The sequence below is a fragment of the Nanorana parkeri genome, unplaced genomic scaffold, assembly GCF_000935625.1.
Source record: "Nanorana parkeri isolate BGI_ZX_2015 unplaced genomic scaffold, ASM93562v1 scaffold1824, whole genome shotgun sequence".
NCBI classification, from domain to species: Eukaryota; Metazoa; Chordata; class Amphibia; order Anura; family Dicroglossidae; genus Nanorana; species Nanorana parkeri.
The window spans coordinates 238,167-253,186 of NW_017308092.1; the positions used below are offsets into that span (position 1 = coordinate 238,167).

At 44.3% G+C, this 15,020-nt stretch overlaps 1 protein-coding gene and 1 long non-coding RNA gene across 2 annotated transcripts in view; one reads left to right on the plus strand and one right to left on the minus strand.

Moving 5' to 3' along the window:
- The window catches only part of PRPF19 (pre-mRNA processing factor 19), a 220,285-nt gene that overhangs the window by 187,478 nt on the left and 17,787 nt on the right, over positions 1-15,020 (plus strand). The window lies entirely within an intron of this gene.
- Positions 12,309-15,020, minus strand: part of LOC108799814 — a 5,770-nt gene continuing 3,058 nt past the window's right edge. Inside the window, exon 3 of the long non-coding RNA XR_001942052.1 lies at positions 12,309-12,318. This is a non-coding gene — a long non-coding RNA (uncharacterized LOC108799814). The remainder of the gene's footprint in view (positions 12,319-15,020) is intronic.

The following is a 15,020-nucleotide window of genomic DNA, read 5'->3' on the forward strand; positions in this document are numbered from 1 at the left end:
GGGAGGGGGATCGATGAACGGAAGTTCGTCGACCTCCTCCCCAGCTCCCCGCGGACACCAAGATCGCCGGGCCCGTAGGAGGGGCAACGGAGCCCGGGAAGCACGGCGGGGGTGCCCTTCTTTGGGACGCAGAACCGATCTGGCGACAGGTAAGTCGCCAGGATCGCTTCTGTTGTAAAGCCGACAATCGCCTCTACAAGTTTAAACAGAGTCCCGGCGGCAAAGGTCACCGGGAGTCTGTTTAAACAGCCCCGATGCTGGCGACGTACACTGTACGTCGTCAGTTACGAAGGGGTTAAACGCCAATTTTTTAACGCCACTTAGCTACCAGGCACTTTGTTCCCAAGCCCTGTGTGAGCAAGCTCAAAATGAGTGGTGCACTTGTTTATAATACACCTGCTCAATGAGAGACAGCTGAGCTCAATTAACCCCTCCCCCTAACCAGAGCACTGCAAACCTGAGGGGGAAAAAAGGGAACAATTTTAAAACTGACAGAAAAGGAAAAAGAGTTTTTAAATACTAAAAAAGGGTCTAAAAAGGAAGGAAGGAAGCAGAGACAACAAGTATTCCAAAAATCAAGCACTCAATATATCCCAAACAGTTTTTCCAATTTTTTAACGCCACTTAGCTCCCAGGCACTTTGTTTCCAAGCCCTGTGTGAGCAAGCTCAAAATGAGTGGTCACAGAGTCCCAGTAGTCTTCTTTTTCAGCATGGGTCCTGGCAAATTGTAGTCGGGCTTTTTTGTGCATGGGCGTTAGGAGAGGCTTCCTTCGTGCATGACATCCATGCATGCCATTCCTCTGCAGTGTACGCCGTATTGTGTCAAAGGAAACAATCACCCCAATTTGGCTCTCTACTTTCTCTCTTTCTCTGATTAAATGATTAGACAGGGCTGCTGTTCCATCAAAGTTTGCGACTAGGTTGGAATGTGTGACCGGTGACGTTTCAATGTAATCCCGCCCAGTAAAAAACGATATATGCAGTGTTATCTTCATTTTAGATGTCAAAAGGGTTTTGTGGCTCCCGGTGTTTTCTTTTCTGTGGAAAACGGGTCCAAATGGCTCTGAGTGTTTAAGGTTTCTGACCCCTGCTCTAGACGGTAGGAAAGTTCACGTTGTAACCTGGTTGCGGAGTGAAGATGCGACTGTAGGGCTGGCTATCCAGTCGATGCTCGTCTATCCAGTCGATACTCTGTGCAGAAGATGAGTGACTTCTCCCCGAAGCGAAAGTATGTCCGCTTTAAGTGACTGTTCCAAAGTGCGAAACATGTCCGCCAAATCATGTTTGGTAGGCAGCGTGCGTACTAGTTTATCCACCTGGACCGTGTGGAGGGGATTCCCGGTAGTCTCCCGATTCTGAATAGGGACAAGGCGACCCCGGGTCCGGTCCAAGCGGGGTGTAGAGGGCCGCAGCACGTGGGGTGGCCGAGCCCGACCAATCCACCACCAGGTACTTTTTAATACTGGCGGACGGTGTTTTAGTGGCCTTTGTTCTAATGGTCGTCTTCCTCATCATAAGTGCAATGATCGGAAATGTTGTTCTGGCACGGGATGTTAAATAAGCGGATAGCTGTATCGGAGCTCCCGTTAGGCACGTCTAGCCGCCACCATGTCCTGGACACGCCCCCAATTACTCATGTTGTTGCCCCGTGAAGACTTACCTTGAGACGTGGGATTTGAACTTGGTCCTTTTAGTTACTCAGAAGCCTCCGTTGGAACCCATTGGGGAAATAGCTCTGACCTTGGCTCAGAAGGTGGCTTTTCTTGTAGCTATCAACTCGGCTAGGAGGGTTTTGGATATTGTTCTTCACATAGATATGGTTGTTTTAGAACTTGGAGCAATTTTTTTTTACCTAAGGTGAGAAGAGAGCACAAATTTAACGACCTTATTCTTCATTATTTTTGACCAGTTTCAGCCCATTCAAAAGAAATTGCCACTGCTTGTCTGCACACATTGGATTCCTTATTTTATATTCTGCTGAAAAACACATTGATATTACCTATCTGGCTAAAAATCTAGTTTTTGAAGGCAGCTCCCTGTCAGCTGGGTTGTTTTCTAGGTAACGCTAGAGCAGTCTGGAGAGGATATAAAAGGATAGAAGCCCCAGATGTCTCAGTCCAGCAAAGGCTTATTTTTCCAGAGGTCATCAGGGCTAAGAAAAAAAGATGATAATACATTTTATCTTCCATTCATTGAAGGACACAGAAGAGCGTAGATCTGGAACCGGGTTTTGTTGCCACCTGCAGGAGTAGGACACTAAGCACAAAACACAATAAAGGAACAGCCTTAGCGGCAGCCCCCACCTGCTTGCCTTAGTCAGTTTTTTGACTAGCTTCAGAAGGTAGGACGTCAGCATTGCTAGTAAGATTCTTCCTACCATTTTTTTTGGGAGGTTCTTCAAGCAACTGAAAACTGGGTTACATGATGGATATGTGTAGATCCTTGTATTCCTACCCAGCTTGGCCAGTGAGTGCACGCTGATCCTTGCCACGGCAGTATCGGCTGCTACAGCTCTGGTTTCAGAGCAGCCTGAGAGATTTTCTCAGTGGTGGTTTTGGCTTGGGGCTGGTGCCTTGCCTTGCAGTCCGGACTTCTGTGGCACAGTGAGAGGGGAGGATGTCACCACTACCGGAGGCCGTGGTCTTTAGTTGAGGGTCCTGGGCTGCGGTTGTGGCCTATGTCCTTGTGGTCACACCGCCCAGCTCCTGGGGCTGCGCCTTGCAGTCTAACATGATGGAAGATGCAGCCTCCATATTGTTTGAGGGCTCCCGCGTCCACCCTCAGGGTCCCTACCGGAAGCTAGGGCAACGCGTTTGAGGCTTTTACTTCTGCCATGGACAGCTTTCTCTCTCGTATCAAATGCGCATTGCAGGGACCCACTAGTAAGCGTCTGTTGCTTTTCCCTCTTTGGTCCCCTTGGAGGAGTCCAATATGGAGGAGGATGGTTCTGCGGCATTGTAGCAGCATAGTCCGATGGATCCTGCACTCGAGGGGTCTGGTAATGAGGAAGAGTCATCAGCTTCAGTCTTGCTTCAGGAGCTGGTAGTTGGTGTCCATGCTTATTTGTTTAGTTTGGTAAATCTTGAAGATTGAGGGCATCCCTAGTACCCCTGATGTGCCCCGGTTCAGTTTGGAACTCATAAACCTATACATTTCTGTATATTTTTTACTTTGTTGATTTCACGTGATTTCATCTACAAGGAGTGGCAATGGCCCACCAAATCTTTCTCAGTCCCTAAATGTTTTTTTGTTTCGTTATCCTTTTGAGGACTCCTTTATGAAAAAGTGGTTGTTGCCTCCAGTTGTGGATCCTTCAGTTTCTCGCCTCAGTAGAGCGATGGTCATCCCTGTGGAGGAATTTCCGTCTTTCCAGGACCCAGCGGACACTGGAGCCTTGTTGAGACTGATCTTGGCTTCAGCCTTGGTCTCTCAAGCCTTAACGGAATTGGCAAAGCGGTTACATTAGGGTCTTGACAACGAACAGGTTTCCCCTGCCTCTGTGGAACTGGCAGAGCAACTAGTACAGGGGTTGAAGTACACCTGTAACACTGCTTTGGGTGCCGGACCTTTTGGTTTCTAAGATCTCCATTTCAGCATTGGATCTCCTCAGATTGCTTTGGCCTAAGTGCTGGTCTGCTGATCTTCTAAGAAAGCTCTCACCAAACTTTCCCTTTTCAAGGGACAGGCTTTGCCACAGGTCTGCAAGTCTAAGAAACCACGTCGTAAGTCTGGTCCCTCTTTGTTTTTAGTCCAATAGCGTCTTTTTAGACTCCTAGCCACTGTGGACTAAGCTAACAAATTCACCAAGCCCTCTGTCTCCTCGACCTACATTCCCACATCAGGCTTCTGTGTTCTCACAAGTGGTCATCGATTCTCTTCTGCATGCTGCACTGGGCCTCATTGTTGCGTCCTTTGAGGTGGTCCCTTTTGCACTGCACCATACCACGGTGCTACAGAGGGAAATCCTGCGGCGGTTGGACAAGTGTTCTCAGTCGCTGGATGTGGAGATTCAAGTGAATCAAATGGCGCAGGTCTCTTCTATGGTGACTTCATTCTTCCACTCTTCTCAAGGGGAAGTCCTTTCTGCTGTTGAACTGGGTGGTTGTGAGGACAGATGCAAGCTTTCTCAGCTGGAGAGCTGTATTGGGGAGCTGGTCAACTCAGGATCGCTGGACGAATTAGCGCTCCAGATCAGTTGGTTGAAACTTTGGGTGATCCGGTTATCCCTTCTGCACTGGACCAACCTTCTAAGGGATTGTCCAGTCAGGTTTCAGGCACATTGCTATGGCTTTGGCCTATATCAACCATGAGTGAAGAACATGAAGCTGTGACAGGAAATGGAGGTTCCCGACCCCTAATAGCATGGGTCACACAAGGGTCAGGCCGCCTCTTCAGTTGCTATTTCAAGATGTATTAGGCAGCCTATTGTCCAGGCTTACACTTTTAGGGGTTGGGTACCTGTGTGTCTTGTCACGGTCCTTTCGATGCAAGCATTCGGTACGTCCTAGACATTTTGTCGTGCTGCCTCTTTTTCTCAAATTTGCAAGTGGCGTTTTGAGCCTACTTGGTTGCCTCTTTTTCAGGGGGCATTGTTTTTTCTGGCCTGCCTCTCAGTTTGCACTGCTTGGAGATGTTCCAGATCTATGATCCTCGCTGTGTCCTTCAACCAACAGAAGAGAAAATAAGATTTTTGTACTCACCGAAAAAATCCTTTTTCTTGCATTCATTGAAGGTCACAGCGCCTGCCCTCTGATTGCCAGTGACTGGGGTTTTTTTTACTGCTTGTTACTGAGACTGTTATGGTCTGCAGGTGGGGGTTGGTCACCGTCAGAGGCCACCCCTAGGCTCTTCCTTTTTTTGTGTTTTGTGCCTGATATCCTTCTCCAGCAGGTAGCGATACTAGCCTGTTCCAGATCTACAATCTTCATTCACTGTGTCCTTCAGTGGACACAGAGAAAAGGATTTTATGGTGAGTAAAAAATCCCCTTTTCTTGACCATACATCACAGGTCACAGGGTGTTAATTTTGGAAAAGATGGTTTATGCAGCTACCTTCAAGTGACTGGACACTGGCAAATCAAAGCTGATGGGGAGGGCTCCCCCTGCCCCTCTTGGGTTTTGCCACCCTTTTCCATAGACCTATAGGAAGTGTGGTAGCTGCAATCTTTTTTTTTTAAAGAATTATTTCATATGTGTTGATTTATATTTAGTTAATCAATGTAATATATTTATATTGCTGCATTTAAACACAAATTTTGATTATTCTTTATTGATTTAAAAGTATGAGCAATGTAATCCTAAGGGCTAGTTCAGCCCTCATACAGTACACAATGCAATGAATAGGTTGTTTATGAAAAAACATAAGCAATAAAGTTTGTTTAAAAAAAAAAGAAAAAAAATACCTTGCTCTGATTAGAAGAATCGATCAGACACGAACACAGCAGAAAAGAGTAAAACAACAGTACATGCAGGCAGCAGCAGTTGCCGTTCTGAAGTGGGCGGGGATGTGGATGTCAGGACGTCATCCTGTAGTAGTCCTGGCTCAGCTTGGGAGCGCGCACACAGACACCATGTAACATTCCAGAGAAGAGGCAGTCAGCTGCAAAACTGTAGTTCTCCCCAGCATGAGAAGAGATAAGGATTTAAAAGGAAGAGCAGCAAAGAGAAGGAAAACTACAATGGATTACAGTAAGGCACACATTACAGCATTGTTTTATGTAAAAAAAAATCAGAGTTTAATGTAGGGGTGCACCGATACTTTTCGAGTACCAATGCCGATACTTGGCATTTTCATGAGAACTACCAGGGTTGCAGCGGTTGCAGCTGGGACCTGGCTCTGGTGCTCCACCACTGTCCTGAAATCATTAGTCGATATTGTTTTAGAAAAACTGTCGCATGACAATAAACAAAAATGTATCCGTACTCATACTTGGGCAAGTATCAGTACTCGGTGCATACCTTTTATATTTATAAAAACAAAATCATACATTAAAACCGAGATGTACAAATCCCAGTAGCTCAGTGTGCTCCTTACAAATGACTGCTGCCTCCTAATTTTTTTATATTTCTCTAGTCTAGTCTTGGAGCTGGAAAAGTATCGGTACTTGTACAGAGTACTGTACTTGATATTGGTGCATCCCTAGTTTAATGTCACTTTAAGTGAAATAAGCAATAAAGTTTGTTTAAAAAAAAAAGAAAAAAAATACCTTGCTCTGATTAGAAGAATCGATCAGACACGAACACAGCAGAAAAGAGTAAAACAACAGTACATGCAGGCAGCAGCAGTTGCCGTTCTGAAGTGGGCGGGGATGTGGATGTCAGGACGTCATCCTGTAGTAGTCCTGGCTCAGCTTGGGAGCGCGCACACAGACACCATGTAACATTCCAGAGAAGAGGCAGTCAGCTGCAAAACTGTAGTTCTCCCCAGCATGAGAAGAGATAAGGATTTAAAAGGAAGAGCAGCAAAGAGAAGGAAAACTACAATGGATTACAGTAAGGCACACATTACAGCATTGTTTTATGTAAAAAAAAATCAGAGTTTAATGTAGGGGTGCACCGATACTTTTCGAGTACCAATGCCGATACTTGGCATTTTCATGAGAACTACCAGGGTTGCAGCGGTTGCAGCTGGGACCTGGCTCTGGTGCTCCACCACTGTCCTGAAATCATTAGTCGATATTGTTTTAGAAAAACTGTCGCATGACAATAAACAAAAATGTATCCGTACTCATACTTGGGCAAGTATCAGTACTCGGTGCATACCTTTTATATTTATAAAAACAAAATCATACATTAAAACCGAGATGTACAAATCCCAGTAGCTCAGTGTGCTCCTTACAAATGACTGCTGCCTCCTAATTTTTTTATATTTCTCTAGTCTAGTCTTGGAGCTGGAAAAGTATCGGTACTTGTACAGAGTACTGTACTTGATATTGGTGCATCCCTAGTTTAATGTCACTTTAAGTGAAAAAATAGTAAAATTATAAAAAGTAAACAATTTTAAATTTAAAGTAAAAGATAAACAATAATTAACCACTTGAAGACCAGGTGTTTACACCCCCTTCCTGGCCAGGCCATATTTCAGTATTCAGCGCTGCACTACTTTGACATTTATTCCGTCATGCAACGCTGTACTGAAACTAATTTTATACTATTTTTGGAGGGAACACCTAGAGCTTTCTTTTGGTAGTATTTAATCACCACTGGGGTTTTTATTTTTTACTATACAGTAATACCTCGGTTCACGAACGTGGTTTGGCAAAATTTTGCTAACGTTCGCAAACTCCAAATCGGGTGACGAACAGCCATCTTCCCCGCTCTGACACGTGGTTGTGGCTTCCTCTAGTCGAGATCGCGGTTGCAGATAGACCTGTGCATACTGGCTGTGAAGCTTTTTTGTGTGCTTTTTAGCACATACAGTACTGTACAGTATTATTCAATCCAGCATGGCTCCAAAGAAAATGCAGAGCTGTAATGAAGGTAACTAGAAAGTGCAGAGGGGTAATGAAGGTAACCAGAAACTGCAGAGCATGCATGGTGGTAAAAAAAGTGCAGAGTGACAATGTAGGTGACCAGAACGTGCAGAGCGGTAATAAAGGTGACCAGAACGTGCAGAGCGGTAATGAAGGTGACCAGAACGTGCAGAGCGGTAATGAAGGTGACAAGAATGTGCAGAGCGGCAATGAAGGTGGCCAGAATGTGCAGAGCGGTAATGAAGGTAACCAGAAAGTGCAGAGCGGTAATGAAGGGGACCAGAACGTTCAGAGCGGTAATGAAGGTGACCAGACCGTGCAGATCGGTAATGAAGGTGATCAAAACATGCAGAGCGGTAATGAAGGTGACAAGAACGTGCAGAGCGGTAATGAAGGTGGCAAGAACGTGTAGAGCGGCAATGAAGATGACAAGAATGTGCAGAGCAATAATGAAGGTAACAAGAAGGTTTTGAAGAAAATAACCATTGAATTGAAGGAAATTGTAGAATAGCATGAGTGTGGTTTTCTTGTGACTGATCTGGCCTCGGAGTACAAGATGATGAAGTTGACAATCTAGACTATTTTGAAGAATAAAGATGCCATCAAAGGAGCTGATGTGGCAAAAGGAGTAACGATGTTAACCAAGCAGAGGATACAAGTACTGGAAGTGGTGAAAAAACTTTTGTTAGCGTGTTTATGAGAAACAGCTGGCAGGTGATAGTGTTAGTGAAGCTATGATCTGTGCCAGGAAATTACACAGCGATTTACTGCAAAAAAACCCACTACAAGTACAACAAGGGATGAATTTAAAGCCAGTAGAGGGTGGTTTGATAAATTCTGCAAGAGAAGTGGCATCCACTATGTGATAAGACATGGTGAGGCTTCCAGTTCTGACATGGCCGCTGCAGAAGGCTACAAGAAAGACTAGGCGGAATTCATGAAGGCAGAAGCATACGTCAACTGCGATGGAACAGGGCTCTTTTGGAAGATGATGCCGAACAGAACCTATCTCACGCAGGAGGAAAAGGCACTACTAGGGCTCAAGCCCATGAAGGACAGATTTACCCTTTTGCTGTGTGCAAGCGCCGATCTGAAGATTCAGTCACTACTGGTGTACCATTCCCAGACCCCTCGTGCCTTCAAGGAACAGAATGTGAACAAGGCCAAATTGCCTGTCATGTGGAGGGCCAATGCGAAAGCTTGGATCACAAGGCAGTTGTTCATATAATGGCTGCACGAGTTGTTCGCACCCACTGTTAAGAAATATCTTTCTGACCAACTGCGTGAAAGGTGCCTTCTTCTGATGGACAATGCCCCGGCACACCCTCCAGCCTTGGTGTATGATATGGACACGGAGTATGAATACATAAAGGTCAAGTTCCTCCCCCCACAACACACTTCTTCTGCAGCCCATGGACCAGCAAGTGATTTGCAACTTCAAGAAGCTGTACACAAAGGCGCTCTTCACCAGGTGCTTTAATGTCACTGAAGAGACATCCTTGACTCTGGAAGAAACATTTCAATATCCTCCACTGCATCAACTTTATTGACAAAGCCTGGGAAGATGTTACGTACCGAACCTTAAACTCAACCTGGAGGAAACTGTGGCCAGAATGCGTCACTGAACGTGACTTTGAAGAGTCTGATGCACTCATCAGACTCTTCAGTGGAGGATATTGTGTCCATGGGCAAGAGTATGGGTTTGGACGTCGATGGTGCAGACATAGAGGAGCTTGCTGAGGACCATAAGGAGGAGCTGACGACGGAAGAACTTGCTGAACTCCAGAGTGAGCAGCAGAAGGCACTTGTTGAGGAGCATTTTACTGAGGGAGACGGAGGAGGTTAGCAGTGATGTGATAAAAATCCATTATGGAAAAATGGAATGAGTGCCAGGATTTCTTTGAGAAGCACAACCCTAACATAACTGTAATGAACAGAGTGTTGAATCTGATGAACGATAACGTGGTCTCATTTCCGGAGGGTTATGCAGCGCAGGGAAAAAACAAGTGACAGACAGATTTTGTGCCAAAATTGAACCTGCAGCTAAGAGACAAAGAGAAGAAACCTCTGAAGGAGATCTCCCCGATATCCTTATGGAGGGGGACTCACCCTCCAAACAATAACCTCCTCCCCACCCACCTACCTGTCCTCCACGCCAGAATTCGCCTCAAGAAAGGTTAGTATTCACTCTCTTCGTACTGTACTTTTTCATATTTTTGTGGTTAAAATTTTTTTGTACATATGGTTCAAAACGGATTACCTTTATTTACATTGAACCTTTATGGGGAAATTTGATTCGGCTCACGACCAGAATCGTTGAGCGAATTAAGAGGTACCACTGTATAATGAAAAAAGTACCAGAAATTTCGAAAAAAATCTGTTTTACCTACGTTATCTTAACAAAACATTTATTCTTACCCTTATTTTGGGTAAAATATAAAAGACGGTGTCACGATGGGTAAATAGACACCAAACATGTCGAGCTTTAAAAATGCTTGCGCCTGCGAAATCGCAATAAAATACTATACCCAAAATTGGCCAGAGGCGACGTTTTAAAAGCTTTTACCGCTCATTAATTTAGTGTGATCAGTGAATAATGGACCTCAAATTATTGCCCTCGCAGTGATATGCAACATGTGCAATCGTCGTTTTCGCATGCATGTATTGGGGCTGGGACTTTTTTTACAAATGTGGGTTTTTTATTCTTTTCTATGTGTGACTTTTTTGGGGAAACTTAAAATTTGTAAAAAATTTTTCGCTTAACTTTATTATTATCACATAGGGGGCTACGAAACCCCCAATGTGATAGCAAAGAGGATGTGACAGGTCCTCTTTATGGCGCTTAGGGGACCCCCAAAGAAGCTGATGAAGCAGAGATCTGCTTCACTAGCTTCTCTAGAGGTTCTGTAGCCGGAGAGTGACAGACGAATGCAGAAGTGATGTAATATACATCACTTCTGCATTGTGACACCGGAGGGAGATCGTGTACTGATCCCCCTCTAATCTCCTGTCACAAAGCTGCCGTGCTAGTCCCGGCCGCCCCGGGCACAGTGGAGCTCGGGACCAGCGCTGCAGATTACATTTTGACAGTTGTGCGTGAGTGAGCCGGGCTAACGGCCACTCACATCCAGGAAGCTCCCGGCTGGCCGTTTAATTACAATGGCCGACCGGGAAGCGGTTAAAAAAGGTAAAACAAATAAGTGCTAAAGTAAAAAAATTATAAAATTAAAAATTGATAAAGTAAAAAATAAGATAAATAATAAAAAAAATACCAACCATGCCATTTGTATGCCAATAAATGCATGCCCCCATTCCACTGTGTGCCATATTGTGGTAGCGCTCTCTAACGCACAGAATGTGCATTAACGGGTAAGTTCACTTCCCCAAGCCATTTGGGGAAAATTGAAGTACCCGCTCATATCTGGCCACCTCTCGCCACCACCCAACCCATTCCCCAACCCCCGTCATACTTGCCTTTTGGCGAGAGGTCCTTCTGCTCCGCCAGTACAGGTGTACTATTTGAACCCCACACTGCCGTCCAGTGCAGCCCTGCGCCATGGATTTTGCATTTTGCTCTCAAAACCCGTAAATTAAAACCCGTAAATTCAGTTTTTAATGAAACATTTTTTTTGTATCAGGACAAGTAGATTCGGGCCCCTGCTTTAGTCCTTGTACAAGTACTACTTGTACAAGGATATCTCCTTGTACAAGTAGTACTTGTACAAGGATATCAGAGAGATGTCCCAGGCCCAGGAGGAGGACCTATCTCTTGACCTCTATCCTAAGCTCGAGGACACTTTCTGTCCTTGTGGATGTGGTTCGTGGTTGTTTGTAGTTACAGCCCCCTGCATCATCATTGCCAAAGGTTACTAGTCTGGGTTCCTAAACGGGAGGAGGGGGGAGCGGGTGTCGGCCTCTTAGGTCTGAAGCATTCCCAGTGCTTGGGTCCAGAGCATCGTAACTAATCGTTTCTGGAGGCAGAAAGGTTTCCGGTATTTTACTCCAACCTGTTTACTGTCCCCAAGATCCTAAATGAGTTTGCGTGGAAACAAAGAATGTCTATTTACATATCCCCATTATTTCTGTCCATCAATGCTACCCCTGTATTGATTGCGCTGGAAGGGGCTCACAACGGATGTCAACCTTTCAGGCTGAGGCCTAGTTACCTTTTGTCAGCCTAAAGGCTGAAGACACTGATTTATTCACTTGAATGCTTGCAGATGGACTAGCATACAACAACCGAACAGCCGAGGTAAATCGAGGACTGAATCCAACCGCTGTGCGTTTTGCCCATAAATATAACTATCGTGGAAAACTGCGCTTGGAGTAATCAACACTATTTAGATGCTGCTCTATGTCTGTGTCCAAATGTGAATCTAAAAGCAACAATGTGTCAGTAATTAACTCAAACAAACTTGAAGCATAGCAGTGTACCGGATAATGCAGCCAGGCAGTGTAAAATATATAAAAACACTTATGTGATCTCCGAAGTGGTAAAAACGATATGGTAAACAAAAATTGGAAAAGACGGAAGCGCCACTACCTGGCGCAATAAATGTGGTTAGGTGTGGCAGGAAAGAAAGGGAATGGTCTCACCTGTAGCTGGGTGAGCGCAAACGTGTGGCCCCTAGGGTGGGGTGTAGTCGAGCGGTGGATTCGGTCCCCTTCTCTGTTTGTTGGCTTCGGTCCCTCGTGTGCGGTTGGGGACAAAGGGTAGAAAGACCGGGGGTGAGGTTATTTGGTAGGCAAAGGAGGGGTGGACTTCTGAAACTCACTTGTCGCACGTCTTTTCCAATTTTTGTTTACAGTACACACGTCGGACGCCCCGGTCCGAACTCAACGGAAGCTGACGTAAAAACGATATGGTGACTATGTCTCACAAGTGTACATGCACACAGTGTTCTATTACAAATTAAAGTATCACATTACATGAGACAGCTCATTGTTCAGAACTAATTATACAATAAAAAATAAGTGAATGAAAAGCATGTAAGGTTCCAACAAATAGTGTCTCGCAATCGAAAAAACATCCACTTTTTTCTCTGTGATCTTCAGTGCTCTAAATGACGGTATTCTGTGCTTCTATATGCTACTGAATTGCCCTTATCAGAAAGATACGATGTTATGCGGTAATATATAAGAACAAACACGACTCGCTCATCTACCTTTTATCTCTCCACTCTCCTGGGAAAAGGAAAATCTGATTGAGACCACACATGATCCTCTCTGTCTTTATCACTCAAGGAAAAAGAGAGCTCCCATAGTGCAGTACAATTTAGATAAAATCTTTTATTGAAATAAGAACGTACTTATAAAAAGGACAAGAGGTAACAGCATAAAATTGCCTTGCAGTGTCAGACGTGGGAGACATACACAGACTCCTCCCTTGACGTATTTCATCGAATTACTTTTTGAAAAGGGTGTATTAGGTGTCAGACACCCTTTTGGAAATGTCCTTCGACAAAACATGTCAAGGGTGGAGTCTGCGTTTGACTCCCACGTCTGACACCTTGATACTGGGCCTTTCTCTTTTGAACGTCATATGAAAAGTCAGAAAAAAACATCACCCCAGCCACAGATCACGTGCTCTGCGGAGAATCATTTCCTTGTCCCTGTAATTAGAGATTCTAATCAACAGTGTCCTGGGAGGATTCCCTGGCAATGGAGGGCATGAGGGAATTCTATGTGCTCCATCAATCATGAACGTAGGAGATAAATAATCCCTTCCCATTGTATCTGTTTAACCATTTCTCAAAGAAAGTCACTGGATTTAATCCCTCTGTATACTCAGGGATGCCCACCATTCTGATGTTTTTCCATCTTGATCTGTTTTCCATTTCCTCAAGCTTAAGAGAAGAAGCAGCTGGTTTTTGCATCGTCATTTTAAGATCACCACACAGATATATTTGCAGTGTGGAAAATACTTATTTGATCCCCTGCAGATTTTGTAAGTTTGCCCACTTACAAAGAAATTAAAGGTCTTTCATTTTTATCATAGTTGTATTTTAAATGATAGAGACAGAATATCAACCAAAAATCCAGAAAAAACACATGATACAAATATTAAAAATTGAGATGCAATTCAGTGAGTAAAATAAGTATTTGATCCCCAAGCAAAACATGACTTAGTACTTGGTGGAGAAACCCTTGTTGGCAAGCAGAGGTAAGGCGTTTCTTGTAGTTGGTTACCAGGTTTGCACAAATCTTAGGAGGGATTTTGGTCCACTCTTCTTTACAGATCTTCTTTAAATCCTTAAGGTTTCTTGGCTGTCACTTGGCAACTCGAATTTTCAGCTACCTCCATACATTTTCTATTGGATTATGGTCTGGAGACTGGCTAGGCCACTTCATGACCTTAATGTGCTTCTTCTTAAGCCACTGCTTTGTTGCCTTGGCAGTATGTTTTGGGTTATTTTCATGCTGAAAGACCCACCCATGACCCATCTTCAGTATTCTGGCTGAGGGAAGGAGGTTCTCATCCAAGATTTTACATGGCCTCGTTTATTGGGCCCTCAGTGCGGTCAAAGTCGGCCTGTACTTTTAGCAGAGAAACAGCCCCAAAGCATAATGTTTCCACCTCCGTGCTTGACTGTAGGGATGGCGTTCTTAGGGTCATAGTCAGCATTTTTCTTGCTGACTAATGCCAAAGAGTTCAATTTTGGTCTGATCTGACTGCAGCACTTTCTCTCAATCCTTCTCTGAATCATTTAGATGTTCATTGGCAAACTTCAGATGGGCCTGTACATGTGCCTTCTTGAGGAGGGGGACCTTGCGGGCACTGCAGGATCTCAATCCATGTTGGTGTATTGTGTTACCAATGGTTTGTTTGGTGACTGTGGTCCCAACTGCCTTGAGATCATTCACAAGCTCTTCCCATGTAGTTCTGGGCTGATCCCTCACTTTTCTCATGATCAACCTTACCCCATGCGGCAAAATCTTGCAAGGAGCTCCAGACCGAGGGTGATGTTTAGTTATTTTGTATTTCTTCAATTTGCGAATATTTGTATTCCTTCCATTTGCAAATAATCGCTCAAACAGTTGTTTGCTTCTCACTAAGCTTCTTGCTGATAGTCTTGTAGCCCATTCCCGCCTTGGAGGTCTTTAATCTTGTCCCTAATGTCCTTTGACGGCTCTTTTGTTTTGCCCATGGTGGTGAGGTTTGAATGGAAGAAAGAGATTCTGTGGATGTGAACTGCAACTCAATTTATAACATTTGTAGCGTGTTTTTTTCTGGATTTTTGGTTGATATTCTGTCTATCATTTAAAATACATCTATAATAAAAATTGTAGACCTTTAATTTCTTTGTAAGTGGGCAAACTGGGCAAAATCTGCAGGAGATCAAATAATTATTTTCCTCACTGGAGAAAGTATCCTCCAGTTTACTAATTCTGTCTTCTGCTTCATCTACCCTTTCTCTGATTTTTTTGCATATCATACCCGAGAAGAGAGACGTCCACTCGCAGTGCTTGTATTTGATCTGCTAATTAAATCAGAGACACATTACAAGCTTGTACTGCTGAGAGCGCCTAATTTAATGTAGGGTTATC